Source organism: Thamnophis elegans, chromosome 4 (assembly GCF_009769535.1).
Source record: "Thamnophis elegans isolate rThaEle1 chromosome 4, rThaEle1.pri, whole genome shotgun sequence".
Taxonomy (NCBI): Eukaryota; Metazoa; Chordata; class Lepidosauria; order Squamata; family Colubridae; genus Thamnophis; species Thamnophis elegans.
This window is the reverse complement of record NC_045544.1, coordinates 51,277,440-51,302,003: the sequence shown is the minus strand read 5'-3', so window position 1 is coordinate 51,302,003 and position 24,564 is coordinate 51,277,440. Positions and strand designations below refer to the sequence as shown.

The 24,564-nt window shown below is 40.4% G+C and overlaps 1 protein-coding gene across 1 annotated transcript in view; it reads right to left on the bottom strand.

The window, feature by feature from the left end:
- Positions 1 to 24,564, bottom strand: part of GRM1 (glutamate metabotropic receptor 1) — a 260,622-nt gene that overhangs the window by 83,446 nt on the left and 152,612 nt on the right.

Sequence of the window (24,564 nt, the reverse complement as noted above, 5' to 3'; positions counted from 1 at the left end):
AAGTGGAGAAAGCTGGAAGTGTATGACATGGGTACACATTCCCAGCAGGGTCACCCAAGGCATGAAGGTTATCTCTGCTGTCCAGCTAAAGCAAGCAGGTACCTATATTGAGCAGTAGTGACATCGAAGAAGATGCCAGAGACAGTGACAAGGCAGAGGCATCAATTCATCCTATATGGGAGAAAGCAATGGCAAGCCTGCAGGAAAATCACATGGATGGTGAATATAAAATGGTTGTTGGAGGGTAAGAGAAGAAGAGGAAGACCAGAAATAAGGCGGGGGAACTCAGAGTGGTGATGAATGCATGGTTGAAAGAATTGAAGGACCAGGTCAGGAAAAAAATTGTCAGGAAGAAAGTCTGTCTATGCGATTGCTAGTAGTTAATACTGACTTGATGGCACACAATCAATAAAAAGATACTAGCAATGTACAGCATTTTTACTTGGCTAGCACAGTTCCTGAAGCTGATCAGACAATTTGACCCAGAGAATTGTAGAGTATATCCTAATATGATAGAATGGGGGGGGGGGGGGTGAGGGACACATAATAAAATTGTTCAGGATAGCCAGCAGGGTGATTGAAAGAAAACCCACCTGCTATTTATGAACACTGGCACTGGTTTATCTGAAAAACAAATAAATTTGATACTGCAGTTGAGAACTGACTGTGCTAAATGTGGGTGGGGGTGGGGGGAAGGATCACTTGGTGTGGGCATGCTGCTTGTATCCTTACGATTTATATTGATTGTTTCCTAATATGATTTATTTGCTTATTTGTAACCTCTGATTATCATTGTGTTGTACCTTATGATTTGTGATGAATGTATCTTTTCTTTTATGAGCACATACACCAAAGACAAATTCCTTGTGTGTCCAATCACACTTGGTCAATAAAAAATTCTATTCTATTCTATTCACAAACTTTTAAGATCACAGTTTAGTGCTTTCTTTTTTCTGCCTCCAAAGACTCATAGCTTGGAGTTTGTCCAAATGCAAGTCAGACTGCATTTAATTTTTAATATGCATGATCATGTCACCAGAAAAACAGACAAAGTTGGCACTTAAAAAAGTGTCTGCTGCCATCTAGAATGATACCAGCAGCTCTTTCTGTCACAGAAAGAGCTTAATTTGCTGGCTTGTCACAGCAGCCAAGAGGGATACAAAATCAATGAGACTTAGCCTAAAGAATTTACATATCTGACCTGAAGCCACTTCCAAAGGTTGTTCAAGACATTCAAGATAGAAAAAAAGTAGATAGATTCCTTGGAAGGAGTACCTATTCACCTTGAAGCACAAAAATAATTTCATATAGGCAGAACATCAGAAAGATTTTAACTGCTCCTTAAAGCATAGACAAGGCTGTGTGGATTCTGTGAATCCAGCACCTTGCATCTAAAGGTAAAGGTCCCTTGCACATATGTGCTAGTCATTCCTGACTCTAGGGGGCGGTGCTCATCTCAGTTTCAAAGCCAAAGAGCCAGCGTTGTCCGAAGACGTCTCTGTGGTCATGTGGCTGGCATAACTAAATGTTGAAGGTACATGGAACGCTGTTATCTTCCCACTAAAGTTGGTCCCTATTTTTCTACTTGCATGTTTTACATGTTTTCAAAGTGCTAGGTTGGTAGAAGCTGGGACAAGTAACAGGAGCTTACTCCGCTAGGGATTTGAACCGCCAAACTGCCAACCTTTCTGATCGACAAGCTCAGAGTCTTAGCCACTGAGCTGCCATGTCCCTATGCCTTGCATCTACATCACTATAAAATTATAGTCAAGGAACCTAAGGATACTAATTTAAAGGATCCTGAGAAAATGAAATTTCATAGCTGTCTATGGTCCTATAGTCTTTCTTGCAGACTTATAGCATACACTAGAGCAGGGATGTCAAACTTGTGTCATCATGGCATTGTCACATGATGTATCAGGGCTTTTCTCCCCTATGCTAAACTGGGAGGGGCCAGCACATGATGCATCTAGCTGCAAGCTTGACAGCCCTGCACTAGAGTTTCTCAAGTTTTGCAACTTTAAGCTGTGTGGACAAGCTCCCAGAACTCCCTGTTGGCTGGAGAATTCTGGAAGTTGAAATACACTGCAGGCCCAAATTACAATCTGTAAGGATTAGCAATAATATATGTAGGAGTGGGCTTCAAATTTTTTAACAAGGGGTCTCTGCTCAGTTGCTGGGTGGGCATGGCCATGTGGGCATGGCCTAGTCAGCCTCCTGCACCATAGTGAAGGGCATTTTTACCCTCCCTGGGCTCCGGAGGCCCTCCTGAACTTCCGGTAGGCCCATTTTCTGCCCTCTCCAAGCCTCCGTGTGTGCCCTGCACCTACCTGCATCCAAAATGGGCCGCTTGGGGACTCCGGGAAGCGGCGGAGTGGGATGGGCAGGGCCAGGCAGGAGTGGGATTTGGGGGTTCTCTGAATTGCACAGAATCTTAGCTAGAGGTTCTCCCCAACCCCTGCAAACCTTCAGCAGCCCATCCCTGAATATGGCTGAATACTATTAAAATATAGTAAAACAGTATAACACCAAGGGCCTCAGGATACAATCGAAGCAATAATATCAGAAAAGAAATATCTTCCTCATTTCCCATGCCATTCTAAACTAAATCCAAACAAATTACAATGATGGGTGTCTAAGATAATATGATGATGCTAAGGCATGGATCTGAATCAAGGCTTCTCAAATTCAAGCTTAATTCATATTGGACCCTTTCACTGGGTGTCTGCTTTTTCTAATTTGCTTCTGAAAATCTAAACCAACCTTATAATGAGAAAATTAAAAAGTGCTAAATTGTTTATATTTTGGGGAAAAAAACTAGATGAAATCTGCAGACATAGGATTATCTTATTAATAAAATAAATCTGATAAATTTTACACAAAATATAAGCATTTTTATTTGTTGAAGTGGCCTTCATTTCTTTTATGAGAAGCAACTTATTATATTTTAGACAGATAGTGGACCATAGTTTAAAAGGGATATCCATCACTGAAAATATCTCCTGTGATCAGATACAACATTCTGAATGATTCCCCAAATTTCAAGTAAAATTATGCATTATGTTATATGTCATTAACATATCAGAAATTCTAAACATTTGCCTTAAACATGCCAAATAGAAATAGCCAGACAGAACTCCTTAATCCCTTCTAACTGATACATCATTCATTTTGTAGTTTCAGTCTGACTTGGTAAACTTACACTCAACAATGAAAAAAATGGTGTTTTATAAGGTTGTTGAAAATTTAAAGGCAGTGCCCTGGCTTGAAAGCTGTGTGTGCAGAGGTGGGATTCAGCCAGTTTGCACCTATTCAGGAGAACTGGTTGTTAACTTTCTAAACATCTAAGAATCTCTCTTCTATTAAATCTATTTAAAAACCTGTAATGGTCATCTGTACAACCATTTTGCCACAATTTCCTCCTATTTTGGAGAAAGAAGGCAATCCTGTTAGCATAAATAGTGCTGCTCCAATAACATGCCTGTTAAATGCATCTGGCACAGCCATGCTGTTCATATGGTTCCTTTGCATGGCAGTGTAAGGGCAGTGATTGGCATGTTTTTTTGGGCAAAGTTTGAATGTCACCAACCATAGAAAAGGCCATCACCAATTTCCATTTCCATGAATGATGGTGGCTATAGTGGGATATCCTCATTTTTCCAAAACAATTATTGGCTTATCAACTGGATGCCCTCTAGGTGTTAACAAAGAATTAAATAGCAATAGCAATAGCAGTAGACTTATATACCGCTTCATAGGCCTTTCAGGCCTCTCTAAGCGGTTTACAGAGAGTCAGCATATTGCCCCCAACAATCTGGGTCCTCATTTTACCCACCTCGGAAGGATGGAAGGCTGAGTCAACCCTGAGCCGGTGAGATTTGAACCACTGACCTGCTGATCTAGCAGTAGCCTGCAGTGCTGCATTTAACCACTGCGCCACCTTGGCTCTTAAAGTTGTTGACTCTCTCTTGGCTGCCACTGTTCACCCTTCCAGGTAGGCATTCAAAGATTTCATGAATGCCACTTTACAGGTATAATAACAGAAACTTGAAAGTCTGTAAGAGTACACATGTGTCCTCTTACATTAAAGAGAATCAGATTTATCCATTGATAAATTGACCCATTTGAAAAACAAAATTAAGGATGTCGCTGTAGAAACTGAGATCCTACTCTCCACTTGTAGCCAAAACAGCATTGCAGAACAGGTACTGAAACCACATTAAAGGGGCAACAGATAGTCTAAAGAAGTGGTGGGATTCAGCCAGTTTGCACCTATTCGGGAGAACTGGTTGTTGGAAGAAATCTCATTTTGTTTTTTTCCCACTTTACAGGGCTAATCCTGTAAAGAAGGCAGGAAGGAAACATTCTGGTGTTGTTTCTAGCCTAATCTTTATTGCCCTGCTTACAAGAAACTGCCTCTCCTCTTAACTCTTATTACATTGTAGCAGCTAAGGCGAAGTGCCCATCGATGTGAGTGACATTGAGTTGGCCATGCCCACATGGTCACATGACAACCGAGCCACGCCTATCCAGCTGGTCATTAGGGCAGAGAACCGGTTGTTAATTTATTTGAATCCCGTGTGTGTGTGTCTGTGTGTGTGTGTGTGTGTGTGTGTGTGTACATGCATACAAAATCAGCAATAGTAATCCTCAGTGTCAGGGGGGAAGAGAGAGAGAGAGAGACTGTTCTGTGATGTGTTTGCAACAATCACGGTGACTGCCAGTTTTCTACAAGCAGTCCTAATTTGGTTGCTTAATGGTGCACAACTATGGCAACAGTTACGTTCTTTTTACTGGAACAAGTCACACAAGGAGAAGCAGTCCAAAAAGAGAAGAGTTTTTTCTTCCTCGGGATTCATCTGGGATGTCACCCACTGACATTATTTTTTTTAATTAAAGGCATCCCAAGGGAGTGTCCTTTTTTAGATAAAAATGCTAATCACAAAACTCCATATCTTGTTCAGGTTCTTGGCTTAGTGCTTGCTATGTAAACTGATTCATTCTATGTCACAAAATACAATTGGTGGCTTAGCGTATTGTTCTCATTCTCTACTGCTGCCCATAGGGAAAGAGTCAATGTGAGAGTTGGATCACAACAGACAAAATGCTACACAACTAGGTGGCGGTATCCAGCAGCCAGTGATTGATTTTAGAAAGTTCTCTGGGTTATATACTGTATTACTATTTATATGAGAGACAACATGGGAATTCTAGAACTGTAGGCTGTTGAAAGTAGAAAAATTACTCCAGAAGGAGACAATACATTGTTTTATTGTTGTCAACAAAACCACATGAATGAAGGACCAACAGTTCCTTACCCTTGGCTTGATTAGAAGAGAATTCTTCAAATGTTTCTGCAGCCAATAAACCACTGCAGCAGATAAATTTCCTATGCATAGTTTTTGCACGGTCTGCTACTAGTGTACTATCAAATAAGGATTTGGTGTTGCATTTAATCTTATTCCCTATTTGTTATGTCTGCTCTTTGTTCATAGGGGTGGAGAAATGTAGTTACATTTTGCCAATTGGCTTTAAAATAAATACAGCTTGATAGTAGAAGATATACATAGCAATATACATACATATATACATACACAGGGTTGGTGTGTTATATTATTACATAGATTAACAAGGTTGGAAGGGATCTTGTAGATCATCTAGTCCAACCCCCACCCAAGCATGAGACCCTACACCATCCCTGACAAATGGCAGGCCAATCTCCCCTTGAAAGCCTCCAGTGATGAAGCTCCCACAACTTCCGAAGGCAAGCTTTCCATTGGTTGATTGTTCTCACTGTCAGAAAATGTCTCCTTATTTCTAAGTTGACTCTCTCCTTGATCAGTTTCCATCCATTATTCCTTGTCTGGGCTTCAGGTGCTTTGGAAAATAGCTTGACCCCTTTCTCTCTGTGGCAGTCCCTCAAATATTGGAACACTGCTATCATGTTTCCACTAGTCCTTTTCTTCACTAGACTAGCCATGCCCAGTTCCTGTAAGCATTCTTCATATGGTTTAGTCTCCCGTCCCCTAATCATTTTGGTTGGCTTCTCTGCACTTTTTCTAGAGTCTCAACTTCTTTTTGATAATGTCGTGACCAAAACTGGATTCTAGGTGTGGTCTTACTAAGGCTTTATAGAGTGGTATTAGTACCTCACTTGATCTTGATTGTATCCTCTGTTAATGCAATTTAGGATTGCATTGCCTTTTTTGGCTGCTGCCACACACTACTGACTCATATTTAACTGGTTGTCCACTAAGACTCCAAGATCCCTCTCCATTAGAGTTCTTTGGTTGGGTTTTGGGACTACAAATGTTTCATTATTGTACTAAGAATTGTACAGTGTAAGTGAGATGACCTTGATTGAAATATGCACAAACCATTACTTAGGCAAAGAACACTGAAATATTCTTTAAACCCCAGTCAGCCACCCAGAGCCACTTTGGAAAGGGAAACAGGGGGCATATAAATGTAACAAATACATTCAGAAATGGTTCAGACAAATGCCTCCCTGATTCATTGGAGTATAAGAAAGACAAGGGGCAAACCACAGTCAGACGTGCAAAAGTCTACTATTACTGCCTGTCTCAATAAAATATAGTTCTATTTTTCCTGTGGAATTGATTTTCTGATCTGGTCAGTTAGGCTAACATCAATGAAGGAGATGTGGGGAGATACAGTTCAGTGGTTGACCGAGATTGCATATATTTTGTATTATATTACCGGTAGTTATGCACATGTTTGTGTCGGAGAGGTCCATGGATAGCCATTAAAAACCATATCAATAAACTATTTGGTTTTATCTTTTGATGGATCCATAGATAAAGGTGACATGCGTAAATCAAATTATCATGGTTAAATCAGAGTGCCATTTTTCCAAAAAAAAAAACCACCTTTCTTTGCATTTTTCAATCTGACCTTGTAAAAATTCTACTGTTTCACTCTTGAAGCTATATCCTAGATCAGGGGTGTCAAACCTGTTGCCTGCGGGCCGGATGCATCACACATTATCCATGCCCACCCCTGGTTTAACAAAGGGGGGTGGGTGGGAAGTTGCGATACATCATGTGATGACAATGTGTCATTGTGAGTTCGACACCCCTGTCTTAGATTATTATAGGAACAGATAGTAGTGATATAGCATCATGGTTTTTTACTGCTAGTTGGTGCTTATGAATGCATTCTTCTAGTCTTTTGCTTTTTTATTTTTTAAACTAATGTTCACAAATGTTGTGTGTTATTTGGTATATTACTCCTATTTTATTTATTTTTGATATATCATGGCTGCTCTATCACGTGCTGGTCTTTGCCGCATTTCTTGATTACTTGTTCCTTTACTGGTTGGTGGTTGATTCGAAAAGACAAAAACTGTCCATCACTTCAATATTTTCATTGTGAATGCTGAGGCTGATTGTTATACCTGTTGTCATTACTTTATTGTCGTTGCCAATTATATTTCATTTTGGTCCCATTTTACCTCTGTGTTCCTTGACTTTTATGCTGCCGCTTGCAAGTCCTTTGCATTTTCAGCTATCGGAGTGGTGTCATTAGCATAGCACAGGTTATTGATATTTCTTCCTCCAGTTTTAAAACCACATTCATCTTCCTCCATCCCAGCTTTCCTCAATATGAATATATATTAAGGGAAGCCAAATTGAAAGAATATGAATGTGGTTTTAAAATTGGAGGAAGAAATATATAGGCTGAATAAATATGAGGTTGAATATATAAAAGAAGTGTATAAAATCTTGCATAAGTACTTTGCCCACCTGCAGCCAGTCTCTTTTACCATATAATCCTGCAAAAGAGGCAACCCTGACATTTCTGTCTTATTTATAAGCCTTCAGACCAGGTTTCATTTATCACAGTTAGAGTGACTATAGCTTCGTTTCAGGTATCATACTGAAACCTATGGGATGCCTGTATCTCTAGAACAGGCGTGTCAAACTCACAGTTCGCGAGCCAGATGCATCACATGCTGCCCATCCCCGCCCCCAATTTAGCAAAGGGGGAAAAGTTGCAATGCATCATATGATGGCATGTCGTCACGGGTTTGACACCCCTGCTCTAGTCGCAAGGCATGCTCTGAAAAAGTCATTGTGAAATTAGTATCCATGTGGCTAAATATGGTTTTGTCTTAAAGAAATTACCAGGGAAGAAAATCAGGTTCAGTGACAAACTTAAGTAGCCTTTTCTAGTATATAAAAACAAGAAAGATTTTTTTTTGAACTGATGGTTTCATTATTACGTCATTTACTGAGTGACATAGGAAGCCCAATTTGATTTTTTAGGAAATAGTAATACTATTGCAATACTAACTTTTTGTATAACCAACTACTGTAATAGGCAAAGAACTACTGAAGAAAATGAAATATGCCTCCTCTCCCCCCCTTCCTCTCTGTGGTATCATTCACAATGCAAATACAGAGGTATAGTCTTATCACAATTATTGTAAGCCGCAGAACATTAAAATAAATGAATCAAATAAATTTGCTTCTGATTTGAGCAATTTACCCTTCTACAGATATGCATAATCTGCTTCATCAGGCTGCTTGATAAAAGGTTCTGGGTTAATTCCTAACCTTCCATAATCTTGCCTTCAAAACATGTCTTGACATATTTTGCAATTAATAGATTTAATCGGGGGGGGGATGAGAAATATGACATCAAAGGTTGGCATTTCAGAGCATTAGTCCTTCCTTTTTTTCTCCTTCAAACCCTTTTTTTCTCCCTCAAACCCTTAAAAACACCAGATGCAGTCTTATAGCCTCGGATATATATCCTATTTTGTAAATATCTATTCAGGAATTGTTAAGTACCATATGCACTGCATATATTTGCATAATGCTTTTTTATCAGCCTATCACACTAGTGTCATTGGGAGTTGTTACCATGAGAATCTCTAGCTCTGCTGGCATCTTCAGCGCTTGGTAAAAGTGTCTGTGGCATATTAGTAGGTCTCAAGGGTATATGCCGAGGCATATCTGGCATGCTGGTGCGATGACAGTATTTTTCCCCGAACCCAAACTGTATGCAGATATGCCCAAGGCAGATGACTCTCCACTTCTATACATGTAATAGAATGTTAATTAATATAATTTGTTCTCTCATTAATGTTTTTTATGGGACATGAAGAGGAGTCTGAATGTTCACTTCTGGACTAATAAATAGAAAGGACAGTTCCTTGCACATTTGTTAATATGTACATACACAAAGTATCATGTCCATCTGAATTCTTGGAACATTTTTTTTGTCATATGTTATTAATATCTTATAGCCACTTCCTTTCCTTTCCCTTCCCTTCCTTCCCTTCCTTCTTTTACTTCCCTTTTTCCTTTCCTTTCCCCCTCTTTGAAAACTAGACAAAGCTCATAAAGAGACATAAGTTTAAATATGTTGAATATATGCCAATAAAATAAGTGTCAACACTCACATATAAATTATTGATTATCAATGTGACATATTTTGTCACAATCTTAGCATTACAGTGAATGAGTTCTTTTATTGCACTAAGCCATGACTTGATCATGATGGAATACTGAAAAATAAACAACACTGGTTTATAAACTATTATTGACTGAATTCACGCAATATGCTAAGCCAAAACCAAACCAAACCAAACAGGAAAACAATTGAAAACAAGAGTTCATAAACAATGACTAGCAGTTAAATGGTACAACTAAAAATCCCTTATCACGAGCCACATCGACATGAACAATACTAGTTTGATTGGGAAGGAACAAAAATCATTGGCCATGCCAGTTGCATACGTGAAGTTACTAAGCCTGGTACTCTACCAAAGGAGCAATTAACAAGTATTGATTTGTATCCAGCATGTGAATCTGTAAGGAACCAGACCACTCGGACGACCAATCAACAAGGGAACCAATCAGCTGTTTAGAATTTAACTATGGCTCCAATGAACCACCAATCATATAACCAACTAGTCACCCTGGCGCACACAAGACATTTATAAGCAAAGGAGAATAGGACATGAAAATTATGCTGCTGATGTTACCTACCGTATTTTTCGGAGTGTAAGGCACAACTTTTTCCCTCGAAAAAGAGGTTGAAAATCTGGGTGCATCTTATACACTAAATATAGCATTTTTTGCCTCCCCAAACCCTGCCCCCTTCACCAAAATGGCCATGCATAGCTTGTAGGAAGCTTTTAGGGAGCTCCTGGAGGCTGGGGAGGGCACAAATGAGCAAAAAATGGTCCGTTTTTTGCTCACTTTTAACCCCCTCCAGCCCCCAGGAGACTCTATAAGCTTCCTAAAGGCTATCCATGTCCTTTTTAAAAAATGAAAAACAGGCCGGTTTTGCGAAAAATGGGCTGTTTTTTGCTCGTTTTTGGCCCTCCCCCCCCCCGAGCACTCTACAAGCTCCCTAAAGGCTATTCATACTTTTTTTTGGGGGGGGGGGAACGGGCTGTTTTTGGGAGATTTGTAGAGTGCAAAAATGTAAAAAAAAATTCCTCTTCAAAAACCTTGCTGCGTCTTACACTCCGGTGTGTCTTCTACTCTGAAAAATACGGTAGTTTGGTAATGAAATGTTCAGAAACTAAATTGAAATGAGGTTGGAGAGCAAACCACTGTCAAACAAAGCTTCATCTGAGGTGTGAATCAGATCACTGCATCTTGAGTAACATATACCACTTTGGAAAGAACACAGCACCACTGAAGAATAAATGGTTCCCATTTTCCTACCATATTCTCTTGTCAGTCTTCACACCCCCTTTGAGAGTACCAAATTAGCAATCTCTTTCTTTCTAGAAGCACTGCTGTCTTTGTACTTCTGCAACTTTGGGAGTTTCTTCAAAAATGCGCACACTGTTCTCTTACATGAAGTTGGTGCTGTGTGGATTATGTAAGAGTGGATATTTTGACAATTAATGTTTTATTAAGGCAGGCACATGGGAATTCTACAAGGAAATGTTGCACTATATCTTTGCTTCCCAAAGCAAATGTCATGAGGTCCACAGCAGGCCAAGGTTTCGTTAAAATAATGAAACAAACTGTGAAACAAATACTGTTCCTTAAGTCCTTGTATGCAATAGTGCAACAGGGATGCAGAGTTTGCATTGCCGCAACACAATACATATTTTGTCACCCCCCCTTCCCCCCTCTTGAAGATGCTCCTATTTGCATTTATGGATATGGTTGCAGCCTGAGGAAATTTAAAGAAAACACCAAGGATAAACATTGCTATTCTCTCCTTGGGCTTCTCCACATAATAAATTCATATGTTTGTTCATTCATTTGACTGAGTGAGGAAAAGCATTTTAAATATGTATGTAAGTATGTAAATCAAAGAAACACGAGGAATTTGGATACTACTGAGATTTGGCTTTTCTCTTGGTAGCCATTTTGGGTTTTAATCCTTGTTTACAAGCTCTCATTCTGCTACTGCAGATTTTAAAAAAATTCATTTGGAGAAGAGAAGGAGAAAAAAAAATTAAAGGGAGAAACTAAAGAGGAAAATTTTGTAGCAAGGGGGGGGGGGGAGAGACTGTTTCCTGATCAACCTGGTACTACATCATGGGTGTGTGTTTCTGGTGAGTACATTGGCAAATAGGATCTATAAGATATCAGACCAAATGGATGATGCCAGAATGAATTTGCTAATGCCTCAGAGAACAAAAACTACATTTTAACAACAATTTTTTTATATTGCCGCCTACCCGCTCACAATTTGCTCCTTTTCCAACATTTAGGATTACAGTTTTAGACTACTTCAAAATAATTTCCTCAATAGCAGAGCTACAAGCTATGAGCTGCTCCACAGAAGAGATATTTGATAATGGAATTTTATTTGAGATGATAACACAGCCATGGTTGCTCCAAGGTGATTATCCCAAATGTGCTTTTTTCAAGAGGCAACTGGACTTTCTGGTTTTTCTTTGAAGACATTTCGCTTCTTATTCAAGAAACTTCTTCAGCTCTGACTGAGAATCTCCATAGACATCAAAGCCGATTAATTACAATTTGAGTATATATTGACATTGTATGACAAATAAACATAAATAAAAATGTATTATGAAATAATTTTCAAATATCCATTTCTATATTTGAGATATCTGCTGGTTCAATTTAAAATTGAATTTGATCTTTTCTACTAATATCATAGAAAGTCAGAATTATTTTTTGTTATTACAATTATTTATAAATTACTTCAATGCACTGAATCTCTTGCCAGTTTAAAACTTATCAGAATAAAAGAAGCAACAATGAGAAAAACGAAGCGATGTAGAAAAATGGTAATAGCCATCCAAGGGAATTAAAATCTGTCCATTGAACTCAGTAGTTACTGGGATCACCCGTCTTTTCATAAATTGGTTCCAATTTATGTGACTCTCTCAATTTTTAAAACTATTAAGGAAACCTCATAAAATTAATAAAATCTCATGAGATATTGTTATATAAGAAATCCTACATCATGTAGAACTTGGTTACCCACTGAGATTTTAGATCATTTTAATGCAACCCATTTCTGTTATTTTTCTTTATAAATGAAGATAAATAACCATTAGCTGCTGGTGGTATTATCATCACCAAGAGAATGATAGCTATAGAATTAATGGTCTAGGCATAAAAGACCATGAGTGTAAATGATTGGATAAATCAGTAGTGTGTATGAAATCCTAACTCTGGAGAAAACTGCTTATGTTTCTTGATTCAGGGTTGCTAGCCTACAATGATGTCAACTTGTAAAATTAGCTGTTAAAGTCCTAGGATTTGAGAGTTTAGCAAGCTCACAGCTTTTTGGCTCCAGGATCTAAAGCTCTCAGCATTACAATTGTTAAACCTATTGATTTCTTGCCTGTCCACCAGTGGTGGGTTTCAAATTTTTTTAGAACCTATTCTGTAGGTGTGGCCTGTTTTGTGAAAGTGGTTTGGTGGTCATATAATGGTGGGAGTGGCTTGGCAGTCATGTGATTGAGTGGGAGTGGCTTGGCAGTTATATGACCAGGTGGGAGTAGCTTGGCAGTCATGTGACTGGGTGGGAGTGGTCAAGTCGATGTCACTGAATTCTTTGCCCCAAAGAATGACCTACAAAAAGACATATAAAAAAAGAAAAATTATTATTTTGTGCACTTATTACTTAAATAAGAATAAAATAAGTACACAAAACAATAAAACAGCTACTTACAGAGGAAATATGGCTGTCCTTGCTGGTCTTCATCATTACTGACCACCTTACACACACACTTCCAGCCCCTCTGCCTCTTCCCTCTTCCTGGATTCACTCAAAGTTTTAAAAACTCACAGCCTGTGCATGCACAAGACATTTTTAAAACCCACAGCCTGTACACAGCACACATACTTCCAGCCCCTGTGCCTCTTCCCTCTTCCTGGATTCACTCAGACATTTTAAAAACCCACAGCCTGTGCACAGCACACATACTTCCAGCCCCCGTGCCTCTTCCCTCTTCCTGGATTCACTCTGATGTTTTAAAAACTCACAGCCTGTGCACAGCACACACACTTCCAGCCCCTCTGCCTCTTCTCTCTTCCTGGATTCACTCAGACGCCTTTAAAACTGCAAGGCTCCTAAAAGCTATGCACAGCCATTTTGGTGAAGGGGGTGGAGTTTCAGGAGGCAAAAAATGCTGTATTCAGTGTATAAGACTCACTCAGATTTTCAGCCTCTTTTTTGAGGGAAAAAGGTGTGTCTTATACTCCGAAAAAATATGGTAATTCTTGAAACAAATGGCATTTCAAAAGGAACTTTTAATCAGAGAAGTGATTGCAGAGTCAGGTGGAGTTTGAAGATTCCTGTGCAAAGCATTAAGCTAAATTCCCCTGTTCAACCCCCACTCAGGGTCCCATGTCCACCAGTAGCCAATACGATGCCACAAAGGTATTATGAGAACTCTGAGGCGGGATGGTGATAACAAGTGATTTTTGGGGTGCTGTGGCCGTGGGTAACAGGCTGGAACCAGCTGGGAGGGAGAGACTCCACCCTGATGGCCCAGTTCCCCTCCCTAATTCCCATATGTTTGATGTTTGATGTTTATTAACATTTGTAGGCCGCCCTTTTCCCTGAGGGGACTCAGGGCGGCTCACATAAAAACAGGGAGGGGAAGTACAAACAGTGACATAGACACATATAATAAAAGTAATAAGCAACATACATTCATCATTCGGGAGGGGCAACTATCCTTGTCCCCAGGCCTGACGGGCTAGCCAGTTCTTGAGGGCTGTGCGGAAGGCCTGGACGGTGGTGAGGGTACGAATCTCCACGGGGAGTTCGTTCCAAAGGGTTGGGGCTACTACTGAGAAGGCCCGCCTCCTTGTAGTTGCCAGCCGGCACTGGCTGGCCGATGGAATACGGAGGAGGCCCAATCTGTGAGATCTAATTGGTCGCAGGGAGGTAATTGGCAGGAGGCGGTCTCTCAAGTATCCAGATCCACTACCATGCAGGGCTTTATGAGTGACTAATAGCACCTTGAAGCGCATCCGGAGATCGACAGGTAGCCAGCGCAGCTCGCGGAGGATAGGTGTTATGTGGGTGAACCGCGGTGCACCCACAATCACTCGCGCGGCCGCGTTCTGTACCAGCTGAAGTCGCCGGATGCTCTTCAAGGGCAGCCCCATGTAGAGCACATTGCAGTATTCCAGCCTAGAGGTCACAAGGGCCCGAGTGACTGTTGTGAGTGCCTCCCGATTCAGGTAGGGTCGCAACTGGCACACCAGGCGAACCTGGGCGAATGCCCCCCTAGTCACAGCCGTCAGGTGGTGGTCAAACGATAGCTGTGGATCCAGGAGGACTCCCAAGTTGCGAACCCTCTCTGAGGGGTATAAAATTTGACCCCCCAGCCTGAGTGATGGAATATTGGTCGAATCTTTGGGAGGGAAACACAACAGCCACTCGGTCTTTTCTGGGTTGAGCACAAGCTTGTTAACCCTCATCCAGTCCATAACGGCCTCAAGGCCTCGGTTCATCACGTCTGCCGCTTCATTGAGTTGGCACGGGGCGGACAGATACAACTGGGTATCGTCCGCATATTGATGGTATCTGATCCCGTGCCTACGGATGATCTCTCCCAGCGGTTTCATGTAGATGTTGAATAGTAGGGGGGATAAGACCGAGCCCTGAGGCACCCCATATGTTAGGGGCCTAGGGGACGATCTCTGCCCCCCCACTAACACCGACTGCGACCTGTCCGAGAGGTAGGAGGAGAACCACCGCAACACGGTGCCTCCCACTCCCACCTCCCGCAGTCGTCGCAGAAGGATACCATGGTCGATGGTATCGAAAGCCGCTGAGAGGTCAAGGAGGACCAGGATGGAGGAATGTCCTCCATCTCTGGCCCTCCAGAGATCATCGGTCAATGCGACCAAAGCGGTTTCTGTGCTGTAACCGGGTCTGAAGCCTGACTGGAAGGGGTCGAGATAGTTTGCTTCCTCCAAGGACCGTTGGAGCTGAAAGGCCACCACCTTCTCAACAACCTTCCCAAGGAAGGGAAGGTTGGAGACTGGGCGATAGTTATTAAGAACAGCTGGATCCAAAGATGGCTTCTTTAGGAGGGGTCTCACCACCGCCGCTTTCAGTGCGGCGGGGAAGTTCCCCTCCCGAAGAGAGGCGGTCACAACCGCCTGGATCCAGCCTCGTGTCACCTCACTGCTGTTAGTAACCAGCCATGAGGGACACGGGTCCAGTACGCAGGTGGAGGCACTTACAGCCCTCATGGCCTTGTCCACATCCCCGGGGGTAACATATGGTTAAAGCAAAAGCAAAAGCATTCAAAGCAATCAGCCCCAAGAAGCATGTCCTCTCCCCTTTGGAATGGCAGCATTCTGGCAGGACTCTGACATGTTCACTTATTAATTAGTGATTTTCACCAAGTCTCTGCAAGATGATCCTATTTGTACAAGAGTTGCTTCACTCAGGATCCTTGAGCTCTCTGATTCGAGTGTATCTGAACTCTGAGAGCTAAGTCAATCAGCCCTGGTACTTTGAATCAAAGCAGGCACACTTGTTTTAGGCTGTTATCACAGTCCCATAGAAAGGAGGTTTGAAGGTTTGAAGGTTTAGTTTATTTGTATGCCGCCCTTCTCCGGGAGGGACTCAGGGCAGCGAACAACTCAGAAGGGGAAAAGGGGACACAAACACAATACACGTAATTAAAATACACAAGAGTCATACAACCATACAAGTTGAGAGGGGAGGGGAACTCATCAACCCAGACCTGCTGGCACAGCCAGGTTTTGACGGCTTTCTGGAAGGCCTGGAGAGAGGTGAGGGTCCGAATCTCTGCGGGGAGTTCATTCCAAAGGGCCGGAGCTGCTACAGAGAAGGCCCTCCCCCGGGTAGTAGCCAGATGGCATTGGCTGGTAGACGGAACCCGGAGGAGGCCGACCCTGTGCGATCTAACGGGTCTATGGGAGGTAATTGGCAGCAGGCGGTCTCTCAAGTACCCAGGTCCAATACCATGAAGGGCTTTATAAGTTACGACTAGCACTTTGAAGCGTATCCGGAGACCGATCGGTAGCCAGTGCAGCTCGCGGAGGATAGGTGTAACGTGGGTGTACAGAGGTGCACCCACAATCGCTTGCGCGGCTGCATTCTGGACGAGTTGTAGTCTCCGAATACTCTTCAAAGGCTGCCCCATGTAGAGCGCATTGCAGGAGCTTCAGACAGGTGCTCTGTTTCAATAAAGAGACTGGTTTTGAAAGAGGCACTCTTGCTGAGCTTCATTAGATTAAAGCACCCTCTGAAATTCTGCACAAGGATACTTTTTGCTCTGGTCCTACCCTCGTCCCATGACCATTTTGCTGTTCAATTAAAACATAAATCTTGGCTGGCAGAAGATTTGGTTCAGTAGTACATGACAAGATTCCTCCACTCCACTGCTAGCAACAGAATACCTTATGCCGCCAGACTTGAAATTTTGGACTTAGACAACTTAGAACTACGCTCCTTTCAGTTTGACTAAGTGTAGTACATAAAATTACCTAGTACAATGTTCTACCTGTCAATGACTACTTCAGTTTCAACCACAACATGAGCACACAATAGATGCAAACGTAAGGTACTGTAAATCGTACCAAACTTGATTGCAGAAAATACAACACCAGCAACAGAATGGTCAATGCCTGGAATGCATTACCTGACTCAGTGATTTCTTCCTCAAACCCCCAAAACTTTAATCTTAGACTGTCTACTCTTGATCTCACCCCATTCCTAAGAGGTCTGTAAGGGGCATGCCTACCATCCCTGTCCGAACAACCCCATTTATTCATATCCATTTCATGTATTCATAATCTTGTATATACATATCTATTATCTTATACACGCTTGACAAAAAACCCCAAATAAATAAATAAAAGACTGCCTTCTTTGCTCTAGCATTGGAATTAAAATAAGGGCATCCTATCCATGTATTTTTCATGTCCATTTGTTGTAGAGTTTGAACATCTTTAGATATGTCAATATTTTTCAACATTAGTTTCTACTAATGAAAGAATGGTTTCTACTGCCTCATTTAGTACGTTTTATGACTCTAGTATTTCCCTTATGGAGAAAAGTGAGATGTATTCACTTCCTGAAAAATAACAATGAATTGCATTCACAAATGCTAAATTTTCCCTTTTTCCTGATGCTTGGTCACCAGTATCAGATCTTGAGGGACAGGTTTGGACACTTCAGGAAATGGTCTCTGGGATGTACGATGCTTTGCTCTCTTTCATCCAAATGAAAAGAGATAGGATGTTTCACAGTGTATCTTGGAAGGGAACCCTATCACTTCAGGACTTCTTTCCCTCTGAAATCAACAACGTTTCTTGGTTAATTTTATAAATCTCATATTGTTTTATAAGTCAGATCTAAAATTACATCCGTTGAGCTGCAGAGTGCTATTAATTTATAACAATAAGGATATTATTGAGTGGAAGAAGCCTAGAGAGGTTTTAAACTGTGAATTGTGATATTTTCACACTGCATTTGAGGTCACATCATACAGGGTGTGAACAATTTCTGAGAAGATTAGAGAGAAGAGACTATGTAAGTGCTGAGGTATAATTGCTTTTACAAAAAAAAATATGTGCACACTGTGCCTGTGAAAAATTGTAGATAACACTTCAATGTTTGTTCAGAAAGTATCTCTTATCTAAGACTGTGTATTTGTTTGGGATGAGCTCAAAATAATGCAAAGAATTCAGACTTCAAGCTCAATTAAGACTGAATTATACGAGGGAAGGCTGTGTCCCTTTTTATTTTATTTACAAACCAACTGAACAAAGGAACCATCAAGTGTTGAAGATCAACACATTCTGATGAGCTAGAAGTTCCTAAAGATGGGCTCCATAACTAGCCTGAAAGCTCAGTAGATTAAACCTCTGGTCCCAGTGACTGATCCTGATTGGATTCTGCAACATTATCCTGGGACACATATATTTGCCTTCATTCCAGGGGTGGGCTGCTGAGGGTTCACAGGGGTATGGGAGAACCTCTAGCTAAGATTCGGTGTGGTTCGGAGAACCCCCCCAATCCCATTCCTGGCTGGCCCCGCCCCGCCCACCCCATTCCTTCCAGGAGTCCCCACGCAGCCCATTTTGGATGCAGGTAAGTGCAGGACACACATGGAGACTCAGGGAGGTGAAAAACAGGCCTACTGGAAGTTTGGGAAGGTGGAAATGGGCCCATTTCTGGCATCCAGAGGGCCTCCAGAGCCTGGGGAGGCCGTTTTTGCCCTCCCAGAGGCTCGAGGAAAGCCCCTGGATCCCAGGGAGGGCAAAAATGCCCCCTACCCTGGTGCAGCAACCTGACTAGGCCACACCCACCATTGCCACGCCCACCCAGCAACCGGGCAGAGCACCCCTTGCTAAAAATTTTGAAGCCCACCCCTGCTTCTTTCTTGTCAAAGATCTCAATTACCTCATTGCAACTTGTCAAAAGACAATTACACAGGGGAGAACATTAACCATACTCTGTTTGTAGCACAAAATAAACAGCCATATTACCACAATGATATGCATGCATCAGTAACATCCACCTGTATTAAGACTTAGAACCCCATAAAGGATAGTTATAATATAAATTGTACTTTATTTTTGGATAGAAAAAATGTGTATACAAACAGGCCATGTTAGTTCATAAGTACTATACTAAAATTTGAATATGCATTATTTCTTTGAAGTGTAAGGAAAACATAATAGCAGTGTGGTATATAATGCTTCACTTTCCTTTGTAAGACCTTACAGTCTTTGAAAGGTTCTTTATTGTGATGAAGCGTTGAAGTGGCATTCTGGATTAAATCTGTGCTTCCTTGTGGATTGCAGCACAGCACAATCAATTGCTGCACCTTCAAAGGAGAACTTGGACCCCTTTCCACTGAAGTGGAGAGACTGGCCAAATTAAGCTGTCCTGTTTGATTTGAGGCATCAAGATGGAGTAATTTGAGATGTCGTGTTGAAACAGGTCACTGCAGGGTTTTTATTTTCACTTTAATGAGGACTTGAGAGTTGAGATATTGACTTTCATGAAGTCAGACACTGCATTAAACCTAGATCTCTTAAATGAGATGAGTGGCCATATAAATCAAAATAATAATAAGCATCTGGAGCACCACTTGAACATTATTGGCATTGACAAATCACCAAAAGTCAATTGCAAAAGGCAACCTTATTTGTAACAGCTTACATCCTGCTGTGATACATTTAATATTATTAAACAAGATATGCCTATACTAGGTCTTTGGGAAGGAGTCAATAAGAGGACAAAAATGCCAAATCTAATCTAAACAACTGGCTTATTATGTGACAAATAATGTAATAATGATTATATAAAAGATAGCCAAGAAGAAAAACAGATGCAAGTTAAAATGGGAATTTGCTAAATGTACAGAAAATAAAATGTGTATATCAAAATAACATAATAAAATGACAAACAGAATACTGTCAAGAGAAATAATTCGTGGTCAATTTCTAGGAAAGATTAAGAGAAAAAATTGATAAAGATAAAACATGGCAATGGCTTACAACTGGAATATTTAAAAAAGAAAGTGAAGGCTTGATTTTGGCTATTTAAGAGTGAGCTATTCAAATTAGCACAATCAAGGTCAATAATCAAATTCAAAGAACAAACTGTGCAGAGAAGCAGAGAAGCAGATGAAACAGTAGATCATAATCAGTTTTTGTAAGAAGATACTGATTATAAACAACAACATAAAACAGTTGCCAAAATGATTCACCAGAACATCTATAAAAATTGATGGAAATGTAAAGTTGAAAAAGTAGTTGAATATGAGCAGGCTAAAATATTGCTGAATTTCCTAATACAAACTGAGAAACTCAGTGAATAATTGATGTAGCAATACCAAGCGATAGTAGAATTATTGAAAAGAAGACGGTTATTGTAAAGAAGACAATCTAGTACATTGTTGTTGCTATACTAGATGATGCTAGGAAAAATCTACAAAATACTGGGAATTAAAGATCAAAGCTGAATGCTTATGGAAAAAGGAATACGTTTTTATACCAGTTGTGACTGGAGCTATTGGAGCAATACTTAAAGGAGTTCCTCAATATCTGGAAATATTGAATTTATGAGACCTAAATATCCTTAAAAAAAACAACCATCCAGCTTGGAATTGCCTATATTCTTAGATGCTACCTTAGTAATTCTTAGATCCTTGATTAGAACTTGAATAATTTAGCTTCCACCAGTCTTAAACTGTGAATCTAACTATAGATTACCCACACATAATAATCATTGAGCTTGTCTTTGGATTAATCTGTTTTGTGAGACCATCCAATTATTGTTTTATATAATAAATCATAGCATGGTGTAAAATATGAAACCACCAGTGAGTTTCTTTTCTACCTAATATAATTTTCATTGGTGCCATTTAACTGGTAATATGAAAATAGTGTACCATAAAATTGGCAAACTTTCACCAGCATACTTTGTTTACCCTCCCACTTTGGCTTAGAAATGTGCCAGACAATAATTGACTAATATAGGTATTCTGATGAGAATGCTTCAGCCTATTCATCTGCAACTCCCTTTAAGTATATAGACATGAGGCGTCTACAGGGAATTATTTCAGGTATAGCCTGCAGATACATTTCTTTCCTGACAACTCATACAGCTTCTTAAGTGCCATTTTGTGTGCTGGTTATTCCCAATAATAGCTTACCAGTAAACCTCCTCTCCTACCAATCTGTGCTTTAGATAATTTTATGGATGGGTAGAATGAATGTGTATGTGTTTTGCTGTTGTTGGGTACTAAAATTGCCTACCACAATGTTTATTTAGTAGCTCCAATGTGAAGCTTCATAGTGATGGGCTTTGCTCATTGTTGGGAAGACAATGAAGCAATGTTAGACTAAATAATAGCACTAGGAGAGATGCTTCTCTTTCTTTTGAAACAGCCTAATTAATTACTGGAATGAATGAAGATGATTTAGCAGGGCTGAGATGAAGCCGGATTTTTTTTTTCAATACAACAACAGGAACAGAAAAATTGCCCAACTGTCTCACGAGAAAACTGCAGTGAGTCCTTAATATGCAATGTGGAAAGGAGAATAACTGTGGGCACCAGAGAATGGATCAATTAATTGAAGGTCTTTCTATTTACCTGGAATCACCCAATCTAATTAACTAGTGCAATGCTATTGTAATGAAACAAAGAATACAGTTATGGCCCACAAGCACATTAAAAAATAATGAGATATCATTTCTGTGGCTGCTTCCACTGAGAAACATCGATTCCCCTTGGGATTGCCATCCTTAGCCTATTACTGCTTCTTCAAGAGGAGATGAATAGGAATACGTATCTTTATCAAATTTCTCTGATTGGAAAAGCAGTTAAAGAAAGTATTGCTGGCAGGGAAGAAGCCAAGACCTCTCCAGATTCCTCCCCTAATGACAGCCTCCAGAGGCTTGTAGAGCACACCACATTTTATAGTAGAATAAACCATGTAGTTCAACCATCGTCTGGCATGGTGGTAAAGCCAATAGACATGGTGGATTCTGCTAGTTTTATGGCACACCGAGTGAATATATAGGGTAAGTAGAATGTGTATTAGACAAACAGAACAAAAATGCAAAGCTTTGAAGAGGACCACTTCTTGGGTGGTCCTGGGAAATCCACTTGGAAGATTCTTTGTGAAGCAGCATGAAACCTGAAGCATGCAGCATGAAGCAGAGGAACTGAGATCTCCTTCTCAGCTTTGGCCAGCACTTTCAATAATTGGAAATGCTGCAACCAATTAAGCAATTTTCTAGAAAATTAAAAAAGAAACCTCTCAAAAACTTATCCAGACTGGTCTAGTAAGAGCAGAATAACAATAACCACATCCATGGCGGTCCTTCAAAACCAATAACAACAGTAGACCCTGCTCCTCAAAGTTCTGCCATGGTTGAACACAACCACAACCATCATTTATAGTGCTGCTTGAAATAAATACCCAGCTGCTGTGGCTTCTATTAGTGAAAACCAATATTAAGCAAATGAGAAAATATTAAATTTGAATGCAACCATAGAACAACAAATTTTATACATACACACACAGACACACACACATACATACATACATACATGCATACATACATACATACATACATACATACATACATACATACATACATATATACATAGATAATATCTTGCTATAGCAGTCTGTAGCTTTCACTCAAAAGATTGAAGAATATGCTGCCAAAGCCAATACTAAGCAAGTGGAAAACTGGGAAGGAAAAACCTTTAAGCACAGATCCAGAGTAGTCTCCATCCATTAGTCATTCCAATTATGCTATCATGCTTCTCCCTGACTACAGTGAGGGTATGCCTATTTCCAATGTTCAGCCTTCAAGCAATATGAAACTTACTCATAAGGACATGCCACATTTTCATATTAAATTAGTTGTGATGGAACTTAGAGTGATAGTCTCCCTCCCCTGTTAGCCATCCTCTGGACTAAAATGAAACATTTTTAAAAAAATTGATTGTGACTGACAAATTAAAAAAAAATCTGTTTTACTAGCAAGAAAAGAAGTTGGGAGATATAGGTGAGTAAAGGGATTAAATTATATTGTGTTAAAAGGAGTGGAGGAAAAAAAAACAGTTAGGCATAAAGGTTGTGGGGGGTATGAAGTTTCAAATAGGTGATTCAATTTGAAGAGCTTCTCTTGAATCACCTTCAAATTGAGCTTTCAGATAAAATATTCAAAAGGTTAATGTTAGGACTCAGATTAATTGGATGCCTTCACAGAGATTTGAAAATGATGGTGTAGATATGCTGGTTTTGCAGATATGAAGAGTTGGTAGTTGAATACTGTGATGGCATTTCTAAGACTGATGCAAGTAGCTAACCAAGTAGCTTTGTTACTGCAACATCCAAATCTATCATTGTTGGTCATTGCTTGAAGGGTTTGTTTAGACAGGTGTTCAAAGAGAGCCTCCATAAGAGACATACAAGTTTCTTCTGTTGGTTAAAAAAAATCTGCTTTTCCCCCTTGTGTTCTTCTACATTTTCCCAAATGCATGTCCCTTTATCCTTATCTCTCTTTAACACTCAAACTGCCAGGCCTCTAGTATCATCTCAGTCAATCTGTTTTCAATCTGCCTGCAATTCTTAGTCTCTTTCTGGTCCCACTTTCATTCCTCTTCATTCAGCTTTCATTCTCTCACTTTGTGCTTTTTATTTTCCACCAATTTTGTGCCTCTTTGTACTGAGGGATTTTCCTGTGTTACACAAAGGCGTTTATTTCAGTGGTGGGTTTCAAAATTTTTTGGAACCTCTTCTGTAGATGTGGCCTACTTTCCAGGTCCACTGGTAGAACCTCTTCTAACCGGTTTGGTAGATTTGACGAACCGGTTCTACCGAATAAGTGCGAACTGGTAGGAACCCACCTCTGGTTTATTTGGTAATTATGCATGCATGCATGCATGCATGCATACATACATACATACATACATACATACATACATACATACATACTGGATTTTTTGGAATATAAGACACACCAAGATTTTGAAGAGGCAAATTAAAAAAAAAAGTTTTTGCACTCTGCAGACCTCCCCCAAATGGCCCATTTTCTAAAAAATGTACCCATTTTTTGTCAAAAAAGGGCATGCGTAGCCTTTAGGAGGCTTGTAGAATGCTCCTGGGGGCTGGCGGGGGGATGAGGAGGCAAAAATTGAACAAAAAATGGCCCGATTTTTGCAAAAGTGGGCCCATTTTTTGTGAAAATAAGGGCATGGATCGTCTTTAGAAGGCTTATAGAGTGCTCCTGGGGGCTGGGGGGGGCAAAAAACAGCCTGTTTTCATTCATTTTTGCCCTCCCCAGCTCCCAGGAACATTCTGGAAGCCTCCTAAAGGCGATGCATGGCCATTTGTGCGAAGAGGGTGGTGTTTCAGTAAAATTGGTTCTTTGATAGATAATCTGAAGGTTGTTCTTTATTACTTCTTGCTAACTCTGTTGCTTAAAAAGTTTCAGGAGAAGCATTTAATAACTTATTACAAATAAATGATTAAAGATACCAAGCTGAACTTGCACTAAAGAGTCTACCTTTCCTGTAATTTTCATCACATTTTTCCAAAGAAACAAATAGCTACA